Source organism: Peromyscus maniculatus, chromosome 17 (genome assembly GCF_049852395.1).
Source record: "Peromyscus maniculatus bairdii isolate BWxNUB_F1_BW_parent chromosome 17, HU_Pman_BW_mat_3.1, whole genome shotgun sequence".
NCBI classification, from domain to species: Eukaryota; Metazoa; Chordata; class Mammalia; order Rodentia; family Cricetidae; genus Peromyscus; species Peromyscus maniculatus.
This window is the reverse complement of record NC_134868.1, coordinates 22,687,539-22,700,181: the sequence shown is the minus strand read 5'-3', so window position 1 is coordinate 22,700,181 and position 12,643 is coordinate 22,687,539. Positions and strand designations below refer to the sequence as shown.

Here is a 12,643-nt window from a genome sequence, read left to right as displayed (position 1 = left end):
GTATGTGCATCTTTGTTCCTGTATGCACGTGTGCAAAATAAGATGTAAGATCGGGTGATGTGGGTACTGGGAACCAAATTCTGTTCCTCTGGAAGAGGTGAACTCTCTCTTAGCCACTGAGCCATCAATCCATCTTAGTTAGGGTTTCCATTGCTGTGATGAACCACTTCAACCAAAAGAAACTCGGAAAAGTTTTATTTCAGCTCACAGCTTGTAGTCCATTATCTGAGGATGTCAGAGCATGAATCTAAACAGAAGAGGAACCTGGAGAAGCTGATGTAGAGAACATGGAGAAGTGCTGCTAGCCTGCTTATTTCATGGATTACTCAGCCTGCTTTTTTTTTTCTATTTATATGTATTACCCCCAGGACTACATGCCCAGGTGTGATACAGCCCATATTGAGCTGGCTCCTTCCACATCGATCATCAATCAAGAAAATGCACCACAGGTTTGCCCTCAGGCCAATCTGGTGATGGTATTCTCTCAATTGAAGTTCTACCTTTCAAAATGACTCTTGCTGTGTCAAATTGACATAAATCTAGCCATCACACCATCTCTCTAACCCTGCGAGCTTTTCTTAGGTCTGTGTGACACGGAAATTGTTCTCATAAAATATTTATGAAGAAAACTGTTCATTTGTTTTCAGGATTTTTGTTCTATAATCCTAACAATTAGACCTTGAGTTGTCAAACCCATGTTATGATACAGTTTCCCCAGTCAGTGTATTATTCTGTTTTCAGTTCCTATACATGTATTCCCTTTTGCATGACTGATAACACTACCTTTCCTGCTGGATTTTACTGGACACACTTGCCTTGAATCTAGAATGAATACCAAAGGCTTTATTATATAATATTTTCCCCAAGTTTAATTCAGTTGCTAGAAAATTAGTCCTCTGTTCTGACTTGTAGCCTGTGAAAGCAGAGCCTTTTCATAATCACTGCATAGCATTTGCCAGAATAAACAGTGCAGAATTGGTTCAGAATAGCTAGTTAATGAGATGTTCAAACACGGTCTAACCAACACAATATTATTATGTTTCTATGGAACTGGTTTTACAGTGAGGTGTCCAGTGGTCCCTTTCTGAAAGTACTGGCTCTCAGAAACATGTCAGGGTGATGATAAACTAAATTATAAAATTAAAATAAATTATAACACCAAGGAGAAATCTCCTGGTGATTTTTGAAATGAAAAGGGATTAAGTTCATGTATACAGTAATTATTTTTCTCTTAGTTTCAAAATAAAAATGACAATTTTGAGCTTTCTGAAATGATCTGTTTTACACATATTATCCTTTTATTTATATTCCTACTTTAGTGTGAGGAAATTCTAAGTGTAAGGAAACTACTGTGAAAATCCCATTGAAATGTTGAACATTTGCTTTTGTTCCTGTACTTTAGTGATTAGAGATATCAAGGATGGCAGGGTTTATTGATTATTTTATCAAGTGATGGGAGAGTTTTATTGATATTTTCTTTTGTACTTCATGGTGACTTGTCACTAGACTATATGAGTGTTCATACGTTACAAAATCCCCTTTATCATCTGCTAACGTAGCAAAAATATACCTAGAGTGCATCATATGACTTATCAAAGGTCCAACAGAATACTCCCATTTTAAAGAATCTCCAGCTTTTTATAAAGACTTTAAAATACCAGCACATCACTAGTTTTCAGCCCTTTGAAAATTAAATTCAGAGTTGATGGAGATCCCTGATGGCCTCTTAGTAATGTTTCTATTCATATCAAATAAACCCTGTGTGTGTGTGTGTGTGTGTGTGTGTGTGTGTGTGTGTGTGTGTGTGTATCGATGTCACTTGCATATGGAAATGGAACTCCTTGGAGATGGTGCTCTGTGGTATGGTATTTATTTACCAATTCAATACGTTGAACGAAATATATTTACAGGTCCAGCAAAATTACTACCATTACAGTAAATGATTTTCGAGCAAATAAACCTGAGAGTAGTCTTAAACTATGTGTGTTTCAATGCACTACAGTAGCATGGTAGCAAAGATTAAGGTCCAAACACAAGTCCATGGTGTGTGCTACAGTCTGGTAACCACCAGTCACTGACAACTGTGGCTACTGACAATTTGGAATGTGACAAGTAAAAGAAACATAAAACACATATCCACATTTTTCACAGATTGAATGAAAAATAAGTGTTTTTTAAAAGGTCAGTATGGTTTTTGGGAATGTAGCACAGGATGTAAAAGAGAAAATCCAGGCATTTGTTTTCATCTCTGGTTGCAGGTTAAAATGAACTCCCACAACTTTAAACATATTCCTTATTTGAGCCCTTTGTTTACAGATTCTAACTTACATAGGGTTGATTGGGATAATTTTACAATACCACCATGTCCCTATAAAACAGAAGTTGTTGGCCCCAGTTCACTGAAGGCTGGAGGACCAATAAATTCTCATGTATTCAAGAGCATCAAACACCAGATATGCCCAAGCTGTAAGAACAAGGGTGACAAATATACACCCTTCATTTCACAACCCAGTTGTGGTGCTCTGAATGTTGCATTGTTGGGTAGTGTGCAGAAGATGCACAAATCCTGTAGATTTACAATTCTGTGATTAATTAGCAAAGTCTTTAATGAGGAATTAGGGTAGAAAAACAGGACTATTTCAAGAATTTTTCTTATACTCCATATGTTTCTCGTTTCTGAATATTTTGTCCTTATTAATGCCAGATATAAACTGAGAGTAATCCATTATTTATCCTCACCTGTGATCCCACTATGGAGTCCCTAGACTCTTTTCACTTCCATCTATTAAGTGTCAATTTCCCATCCTTTCAGTTATGGATTGGTAGTCTCTCCTTAGCAATTGCCTCCCAAGGAGCCAAGATAATGTGCCTAGCATTATTTGCCCCAATTCAAGAATTCACCCACCTTCTTACTAGAAGATTTCCCTTCCTGAGTTGCATCTGTGTGTAGAGGAACCCAATAACCAGAAAAAGTTGGTGACATGTCTCTGGCTGGTGTACCACTATATATCTCAACGTGTACTCCCACAGATGAGACAGAGAATGAAGATCTACTGGATCCTAAATTAACACACAAAGAAGAGCTGTTCAGAGATTATGCTGATTTGTAAGTTGAATATTTTATTTAGAAGGAGGCTTACTTTAAAAAAAAAACCTTCTTTCAAACTATGTAGCATGATTTATTTGAATCATTCTCAAATTGCTTACACTTCCAGGCAAAGCAAAATCTATAAAAGAGCTTATTTGATGTCAATCTCTAATTAATAAAAATCCTATATGGAGATATTAATAGATAAGCTATAATGGTTTCAAGGACTGAGTATTTTTGCTTAGGGGGTAGTAGACATTTTAATATTTCTTGCAAGTTGCCTAACTTTGTGTCACTTCACTTGTGTCTAGAGAACTCATAATGAAGTATGTTAAGGATATAAAAAGATTAAATCCAATATTGCGGTTTATTCATTTTCTTAGAAATATAAGTAAAATGTACGGAAGATAATGCTTAACTGTATAGTATCAGAAGTTTCATGTTATCTTAACCCTTACTACTATATTAGTCAAGAACTAGTGCAATCAAGACATAAAAATCCTATTAATTCTTTCTAAACCCTGGAAGCCTTTTGATTTCAAATAAAAAAATTACTTTGGTAAGTAGCAAGGATTAAAAACTTGTAGCATTGTAGCATGACTTAATATAGTTTATTCCAAATATTTTGTTTGTAGCATATCTTCTTCGAGTAATTATATAATTCTATGTAGAAAACTTTATCTGAAACAGACAAAATAGACCTTGCTAATACAATATACTTATTTGAATCTACTACTTTTAAAAAGTACGAGGCAAAAATTGGAAAACATTTTGGTGAGAGATTAATGAAAGATTAAGATAAGTTTTGTGGATTTTTTTAAAGAATGGACCAACAATGTAAGTAACCAAATAGAGCAATGAAACACATTTTAATATAAAATATGAAGAGATTATAGAAGATATAATTTTATTTGTTGACATTAAATGTTATTTCACAATTTTTCAAACAAGTAGGTAACAAATTTCCTTGAGAATTTCTGTCAATAAAAATGAATATGGGTTTCACATAGTTTGACATTGAAATGGACTTCTTTATTGTGGGACCTAGAATTAATCTCCTAGTAGCATGGTGTATTCTTTTATAACTCTTTAGTAGAGGCCACAGGGTTTAAAATAATCCTGAAGCTTTTTATTACATGGTCAGTCATCTGTACCTAATGCCATCAGGCTGCTCCACTTCCCTGAAAGAAAGTATTTTAAAGCCACAAACATTTAAAGACTGATTAACATTATCTCAAGACATAAACAATAGTAAGACTCCTTCCCAAAGACTGTCTAAATATATTTCAAAAGAGCTGAGTTGAAGTATAAAAATATTTAAAAGTCCCTAAGAAATAAAATCTGAAGAACAAAAAAGTCCAAAGAATTGTTATTATATGGAAATGGCTACTGAAAATATAGTTGATGTATAATATATTTTCACCACAGCACTAGTATTGATATTTGATAATATAATATCTCTGTTACAGCCACCTAAAGGACAAGAACCCACCTATCTAAACAATTAAATGAGAAGCCATCAACAGGAAGGATCATATATATTTTTCTTGAGTTATTTACATTGTCTCAAAGAACAGTGAATTTAAGAACAAAAATAATTTTTAAACCAAACAATTTTCTGTCTATATCTAGATAGATAGATATCTGCTTAATTCTTATCCATAAGTGGCCCATTGTTACTATCTTTTGGGGGAACTTTTCTTACATAGCTCTTCTGTTTGATTTCTATAAGGTTTGAAAGTTCTGGGGATTAATCTTTGGGCTCCACAGATACTACTAGGAAAGTGTTGTATCACAGACTGTATTACCAGCTTCCTTGGTTTTCTAATTTTGAAGTGAGAGCTTGCTATGTAGTTCAAACCTATGTGAATTTACCCATCACCCCAGCAAGCCTTCCTTCTGCCTCAGGCATTCCGGGTACCTGGGATTATAGTCCTGTGTGACCTGGCCTGACAGGATTTATTTTAAAATGCACAAGTAATTGACTGGCTTGATGGATTTCGACCAAGAGAGGAAGGTATCAAGGAGAATGTCACACAATGAAACACTTTAATGTGAAGATTGAACTACTAGATACAATAGATGAAGTGATTATCTACTGTGTTAAGCCTTCTGTTCACGACAAGTATTTTGGGTTAGAGGCTTCCAGGGAGTCCAGAAAAAGTTAAGGGTTTTTTGTTGTTGTTGTTGTTGTTGTTTTGTTTTGTTTTATTTTGTTTGTGTTTGTTTGGTTTTTTTCTAAATAGTAGTAAGAACAAAGGGCAAGGATCCGAAATGATCAAGCATAACTGTTCCACTCTCCACAAAACGACCTTGAAATGTTTAACTCCAAAACAATGAAGTTAAAAAAACAAACAAACAGTGTAAGCATAAGTATGACATGCCATTCTGTTTAAGATAATTATGAAGAGGCAATTACAAGAATTATATACAGGACTCAGAACTATTAAAAATAGTTTTAAATAATTCCTTTCCTATCACAATTTCAAACTGCACTCTGAATTAATTACTTCACCTATGAAATTGCGTATTTGATGCACTTACATATAAAGGTGTTAATGGTCCTACAATAAGCTTACACTGTGTCATTCAGATAATACAAAGTGCAGTGTGTATTTCCTTGAGAAAATAAAATGAGCTCAGGACGTGTTTTTGAAAGGAAATCTTGGGTTAACTGAAATTACACTGTTTTAAGAATATAAAAGGTTAGCATGTTGCCTTTTCTGTGTCCTTTACTAAGTGGACTCAGTCCACCAAAAAAAAAAAGTTTCCTCTGTGAGTGAACTCGGTCTGATTCTTGCCATCTGTCTCCTCTTTCTTGCCAGTGTGCTTGTGCTTTGGGATTTGAATTTTCTTCCAGCCCGAGACTTTTCAAATGTTGTGACCTGGAAACCAAGTGACAAGACCTTTTGAGGTAGGTTTTGGTTTAGCCAGGGAAAAGGGTTGGACTAAGGGCTAAGTTTCTTTCAGGTTTGAAATTTTACTAAGAAGCTCAAGAGAATTCAATTAAATGCTGAGACTTCTTCCTAAGCATCTCTACCTAAAATACCGGCCACGGTCCTCTACCTTCTAAGCATGCAACAGCTCTCAGAGTTTATGTGTTCTTGAATTTATGCCTTTACTTATACTGTTCTTATATTCCAGTCTATAAGTAATCTGGGCTTAAAAATTAAACATATGTTAGTTTACATTGTATCTTGGATATTTTCATCATAATTGTGTAATCCCTTTACTAAATTCCCATCTGAAATAAAAACAATGACATAGATTAAAGTTAGGTTTAAAGGATGGTCACATAGGTATATGCATCACAAACACACATTTGCAGGAACTGTCATAGTTATAGAAGCGTAGTCAGAATGTAAAGTGAGTAGGTTTTACACAAAGAGTTCCATTTTTAGCTGCTTCTCACCAGAGCTTACGTATTAAGTCTTCTAACAATGACATTTTAATATACATTGACATGTGTACAAGATATCTTCCCACAAGGTAAATGGCTTCAAATCTGTCCCGTCACTTACGCTCGCTCATTGGAAGGATAAATGTAGACCTCTTATGCTTTCTGAGAGTATTAGAGCCTTTACTCCCCAGAAGTTTCCAATCTAACAAATCCTTTCAGTAACAGATCAATTGCTTCATCATATATACCTCTTGAAGAGCACCGCTATGAGGCAATATTAAAATTATTTGAGAATTATAACGATAACAGCAAAACAGCATGCAATGAAAATGGGTTGTTTATCTTATATCCCCAATATGGTCATGATAAAATTATTCCACCAATGTAAATCTTGAAGGAAGATATATCTAATTGAGGGAAAAAGTAATATAAAGCAAAACATGTATGTATATATGTCTAAAACAGTCTATGCCAGTACAATTCCCTCTGGGAAGCGCCATATCTTTCTCCAGAATCACAACAGAAATCAATAGAAGTTCATAGCAAACTCTCAAGGGGAGACAGAGCTTTGCAATTACAGTCTTGATATTTATCTTTCTCTTAAAAAGAAATTCAGTGCCTGGGATCATGCTTGAAATGAAAAGCAGTAAATTGATTCAAAGTGTGCTCGTTGCCTTATGTTTAATATATAATACTTTTTCGTTTGAGGCCTATGTTTCTTCTCAGTAAAGTAAAGAATTTGAATCCTACAGTAAATTCTCTGTAATCTCAACCTTCTTGCCTTATTATCATCTCCCAAAAAGATAGCCAAAATTATTTTATGAAAGGTGCTGATGGTATAGTTTCCTTTTCTGTGTAATATTTCCATTGGTCCATCCCACAGCTACAAGTGGCTTCTCATCTTTTATTTATGTCACACGCGAATAAAAGTACATAAGTTATGAGTGAGGCACATCTATTTTTTTTCTTCAAGAGGGAAATTCTAGTTGAACTGAAAGAAAAATCTTCTGGAAAGTCTCTTCTTATATCTTGAGCACTTAAACGTTTGCAAATGTGATTGTATAAAATACTAGACATTGGGCATTTGTGACACAATATACAGATGTTTTATTTATTTGTTTATTTTAGTGTATATATATATTTACATAAATATATATATAGAGAGAGAGTGAGAGTGTGTGTGTGTTTGTGTGTGTGTGTGTGTGTGTGTGTGTGTGTGTGTGTGTGTGTGTGTAAGAGGGCACACAAACCCAGCACTGATATATTCGTGTCAAAGTCTCAGCATAACCTCAGCTGTCAATCTTTCTCACCTTCAACTTTGAGGCAGAGCCTTTCTTGTTTGCTGCTGGCTCTGCACTCCAGTCTGGCTGGAACCCAAGCTTGCAGGAGATTCCACTGCATCCGTTTTTCATCACTTGCAGGAGTTCTGAGATTATAGACCTGCACCGGCTTATTGGCTTCTGTATCAGTTTCAGGAACCAGAATTCAGATCATCAGCCTTGAACAACTATTTTTATCCGTTCACCACCATCCTAACCTGAATAAATATATTTTAGAGATCTGGTATTTCTCTAAATCTATTGCATGGGCTTTTCTGGGAATTATGAAGTATGCTTATTGAAAAGACTGATTTTATTTTTGTCTTTACTTACAAGCCCTTGGATCAGAATCTCTGACCACAGAGCTAGAAATACCCATTAAAAATGCATTGGTAGATCTAATACCCATTCATTTCAAGGGGGAAAAAAGAGTGAAAGAAAAAAAGGCAGCAGACCCAATTGATCCATCATGGATAGGGCACTATGAGCACAGATCAGGGGACAATTGTTTAGAATGTCTCACCACAGAACCAATGTCTTTCAGATACAGTCCCTTCTCATTTCTTCCACTCTCCTCAGGATTCAGCTCAGCATAATCTAACCATGCTCAACTCTGGATGATTCTTCTTTCAGATTCATATGCGTGTGCATGACTGTTGTCTGTTTCCTTTCCGGGACTGAATGCTGATTAATCTGGACTCAAATGACAGCCACTGCCACCCCACCATATCCCCAAAAACTTGCCTCGCATGTACCCCACAGTCAGGTAACCAGCATTTTCATACAGCTTTGTTTGAATGAACTCAGTTCACACATCATACAATTCACCCAGCTACAGTGACTTGGAGTTTAATGGCAGACATGCTCAGTGGCACAGAAGGAAATTTTAGATATTGGCACTCCTCTGGGGTTCTGTCACCCACCCCCAATCTCAAGCACTAGACAATCAATAATGGGCTTCCTCCTATGCCTTTCCTGGACAAGTTATAAATGCCTTTGGTTCAAGATTCACCAAAGCACTAGTGGCTACACTTAATCTATTTATATTCCTGCATCTTAAGGAGACTCTCTGGGTTTCCAGTTTCTGGCACTACGCCTGGTGTATGAAGAACAATCAATAAATATTACACTAATTAATAAATATCCTTTTTGGCTCCTTTTCACACTAAGAAGGGCCAAGCTTGTATATGTTGTCATCAACAAATGAAAAAGGCTTTACTCACCAAACTGGGAGTGATGAGTTAAGAGGGAATGGATGGAGTTTGAAAAAAAATCAAGAAGCTGGAATTAAATACCTTCCACAGGAACACCAACCTCTCACTAAGGCATCAGTGTTGAGACAGCAGCAATTCGTGAAATTTCCCCTATGATGTACAATAACTACTACTCCTGGCTATCTGAAAAACCACACGTCTCTGGTTTATGTGTGTCCCCTCTTCCTCACTACCTCTCATTACCACTAAGATGGCTATTATCAATTGTTAACTTGACATTGAATTACCCAGGGAAGGAGTCTCAAGGCGGGACTATCTAGATCAGACTGGCCTATGGGTATGTGTGTTAAGGAATTGTCAACATTTCTACTTGATGTAGGAAGATGCAGCCTGGAAATAGGTGACATCATCCTCGTGTAGGGATTTGGACTGTATGTAAATGAGGAAAGAAAGCTAGCTGAGCACCAGGCATGCGTGCTCTGATTTCACTCTGCTTTTGGCTGTGGATGTGATGGGACACCATCTCAAGCTGTTGTCGCTGTTGTTTCCCTAAAGTGATAAACTAGGACCTGGGATGTTAAAGTAAAATAGAGCATTTCTCCCCTTAGTTGCTTGTTTTAGAGTACTTTGTCCAGCCACAGACTGGATACCAGGACACCAATGTTCCAGGTTTCCTGGGGCCACCCCTGGCTCATGTTATTCTTCATCGTAGGAATCTTAAGTTGAAAAGAAATATTCAGTTCCATTAAAGTTCACATAATTTCTCTTTCATAAGATGAACTTCACAGTAACATGATTTTGAGCACATTATCAAATAGAATTGCTTGTAATTTTAGGCAAGTTTTGGCCTTTTTAATAAAGAAGATGAGGAAGGATGTATTCACGAACAGTGTTTACAAAGAAGCATGTAAAGGTAAATTTACCCATCCAAAATATCACAAGAGGTATGTGGATTAATGCTTTTTTTATTTTGCAACGTATCATGTCAAGCCTTCATTCCACTAAATAAAAATCTAAAACATCCACTAAATGCTGTACATTCTATTGCTGGCTAGGATATGATTCATTTGAAATATTATTTATTCCTCAGTATTAAAGTTATTTCATTCATGTTTTGGCTATTATAAGCAGTATAAAAAAGTATATATATATATATATATATATATATATATACATGTGTGTGTGTTTCTCAGAAATTAGTTGCAATTTTATTAAAATACATTATATAAGGAAAAATTAAAAAGTAAAATTATAAGAAGTTTCACATATACATATATATATATTTTTTTCTAAACACTGTGTTCATAAATGTATTTTGGTATTTAGCAATGGGCCTAAAGCAAAGAATATTCTTTGAAGAGGGATGTGTCTAACAGTAAAATAAGTGTTTTGTCATTGTGTATTACAAGGTATCACCGCAAAACCAGTAAATATATTCTAGAACTTTTGTCATCCATGGCTCATCTCCATCTCTGACCTGAATCTTTCCCAAATCCATAAGACATCGTTTCTCTATTTTAACTTTCTTTTCATTTATTCTTTGTGTCTTTCACATCATGCACCTCGAGCCCATTCATTTCCTTGTCCCTGTATATCCACCGTATGTCAGCGAGGCTGTGGAATTCTGAGCAAATAATTTGCAGAGATCTAATTTTTAAATACATAAAAGCAGAACTATTTTATTTAATTGTATTCATTCAGTGATCCTTTTTTGAAAGTGTATATTTTGACTTTTCTATTAAAATTTAATTTCTTCTTCAAATACTAATGTTGGATAAGTATGTGGTGCTAGAAATATATAGGATTTTGTATTTCAGTTTTGAAATCTTACATCTGTTCCTCTATAAGGAGCTCCATCTTAGTTTGTTTTAGTTTTTACATTGATATTAAATCTTTGTTACCATATGTGAATATTGCATATATACATTCTTACTTTATCATCATATTTCAGAAAGTAAGCCATGAGAGTGCATCTTTATATTTACATAGGCACAACTTCTCTTTAATTTTGCCAAACAGGTCTTAATTTGTTTTACATATTTTTTTCACAGGCACTTGAAAATTAAAAATGTCAGTAGGATGGTATATGTGATTTACTGAATAGATAGATTAATATTTATAGAATTACTGTCTGTAGTGTTTTACTTATTTTATCTACCAACAGAAATATTGGTTTTAATAATTGTAGGAAAAACAAATCACATCATTTCTAGCTCTTTGTATTTTCATATATTTTTTGATAAAACAATTGTTCTTTATTTATCGAGTTCAAAGACTGTTTCTGGGTTATAGTCACATTCTCATATTTCTTTTAATTAACTAATCATCACATACAATATAAATATCTATGTTCTTAGTATTATACATGTTTCTATAATAATATCATATAAAACTATTCATTTTATTGATATATATTTCTATATACATATATCCAGAATTTTATATACATAAATATATATAAATTTGTGAGGATTTTTGTTTGTTTAGTTTTAGCTTGGTTTGTTGTTTCCTGCAATGGGGTTTCACTGTCAGCCTTGGTTGTCCTGGAACTCACCTTGTAGACCATGCTGGCCTCAAACTCACAGAGATCCACCAGCCTCTGCTTCTTGAGTGCTGGGATTAAAGGTGTACCACCACACCAGGCTTTCTGGTTATATTTTAAACTCTTCAATAATATAATTCATTCACTATACTCTTAATAATTAAATGTGTAAAATTTGACATTACATAATTGCACATTTTTGTGTAAAAATACAAAATTTTTATAGCTCACATGTGAGTGGTATTTTTCTGTGTATGTTTGTCGGACTTTGTGTGCGTGTGTGTGTGTGTGTGTGTGTGTGTGTGTGTGTGCATATGTGAGAGGTGAGAGAGAGAGACAGATAGAGAGACAGACAGAACTGAAATGTGTGGAGAGAGAGGTTGGCATCATTTTCCTCTTCGATCCCTTTCCAGCTTAGTTTTGGAAGCAAGTTTTCTCATTGAATGTCTAGCTTGCTGATTCTGCTAGATTGCCTGGCCAGCAATCCCCAGGGATCCTCTTGTCTCTCCAGCACTGAGTTTACATGGGCACATGACTGGAAACAGCTTTTATATAAAGAGTACTGGGGTAAAACTCAGGTCCACGTGCTTGTGCGGCAAGCACTTTGGTGACTGAACTGTATTCACAGCCCTAGTGTTTTCTAAACAGTTTACAATTGTCTTTTACTTTCTTAACTTGCTTTTAGTTCTTCCTAAATGTGTTTATATTATTTGTAATCCACATAATAGGCTGTTATTAATGTTTCATATCTCAATGACTGTTATTTGTTTTTATTTTCTTCCTGCATATATATATAGCATATTATATATATAGGATTATTTACATGAAGCTCATGTTGGTTAGCTTGTACAGCACAAATTTTAATTCTTGTGTACTGAATGATATAATATTGATTCCTTCATAAAATCATCCTTATCACATATTAATCATGATGAATTAATTCATCATGAACAAGATATAGTATTATAAACACAAATACTCTTGATTTAACTTTTTCCTTATTCTTTCAGTAATTATGTACTATTTTAATTCTATCATCTTCAAATTTTAAGATGATAATGTAAGCAAATGAATAACTTT

The 12,643-nt window shown here is 34.7% G+C and overlaps 2 long non-coding RNA genes across 2 annotated transcripts in view; one reads left to right on the top strand and one right to left on the bottom strand.

The window, feature by feature from the left end:
• LOC143269105 (uncharacterized) overlaps nt 1-12,643 on the bottom strand; it is a 753,638-nt gene that overhangs the window by 726,228 nt on the left and 14,767 nt on the right. The gene's annotated exons all lie outside the window — the stretch shown is intronic.
• LOC143269104 (uncharacterized) lies at nt 3,029-9,965 on the top strand. The gene is made up of 3 exons (XR_013045463.1): nt 3,029-3,106; nt 5,914-6,002; nt 9,858-9,965. It is a non-coding gene; the product is annotated as an uncharacterized LOC143269104 (long non-coding RNA).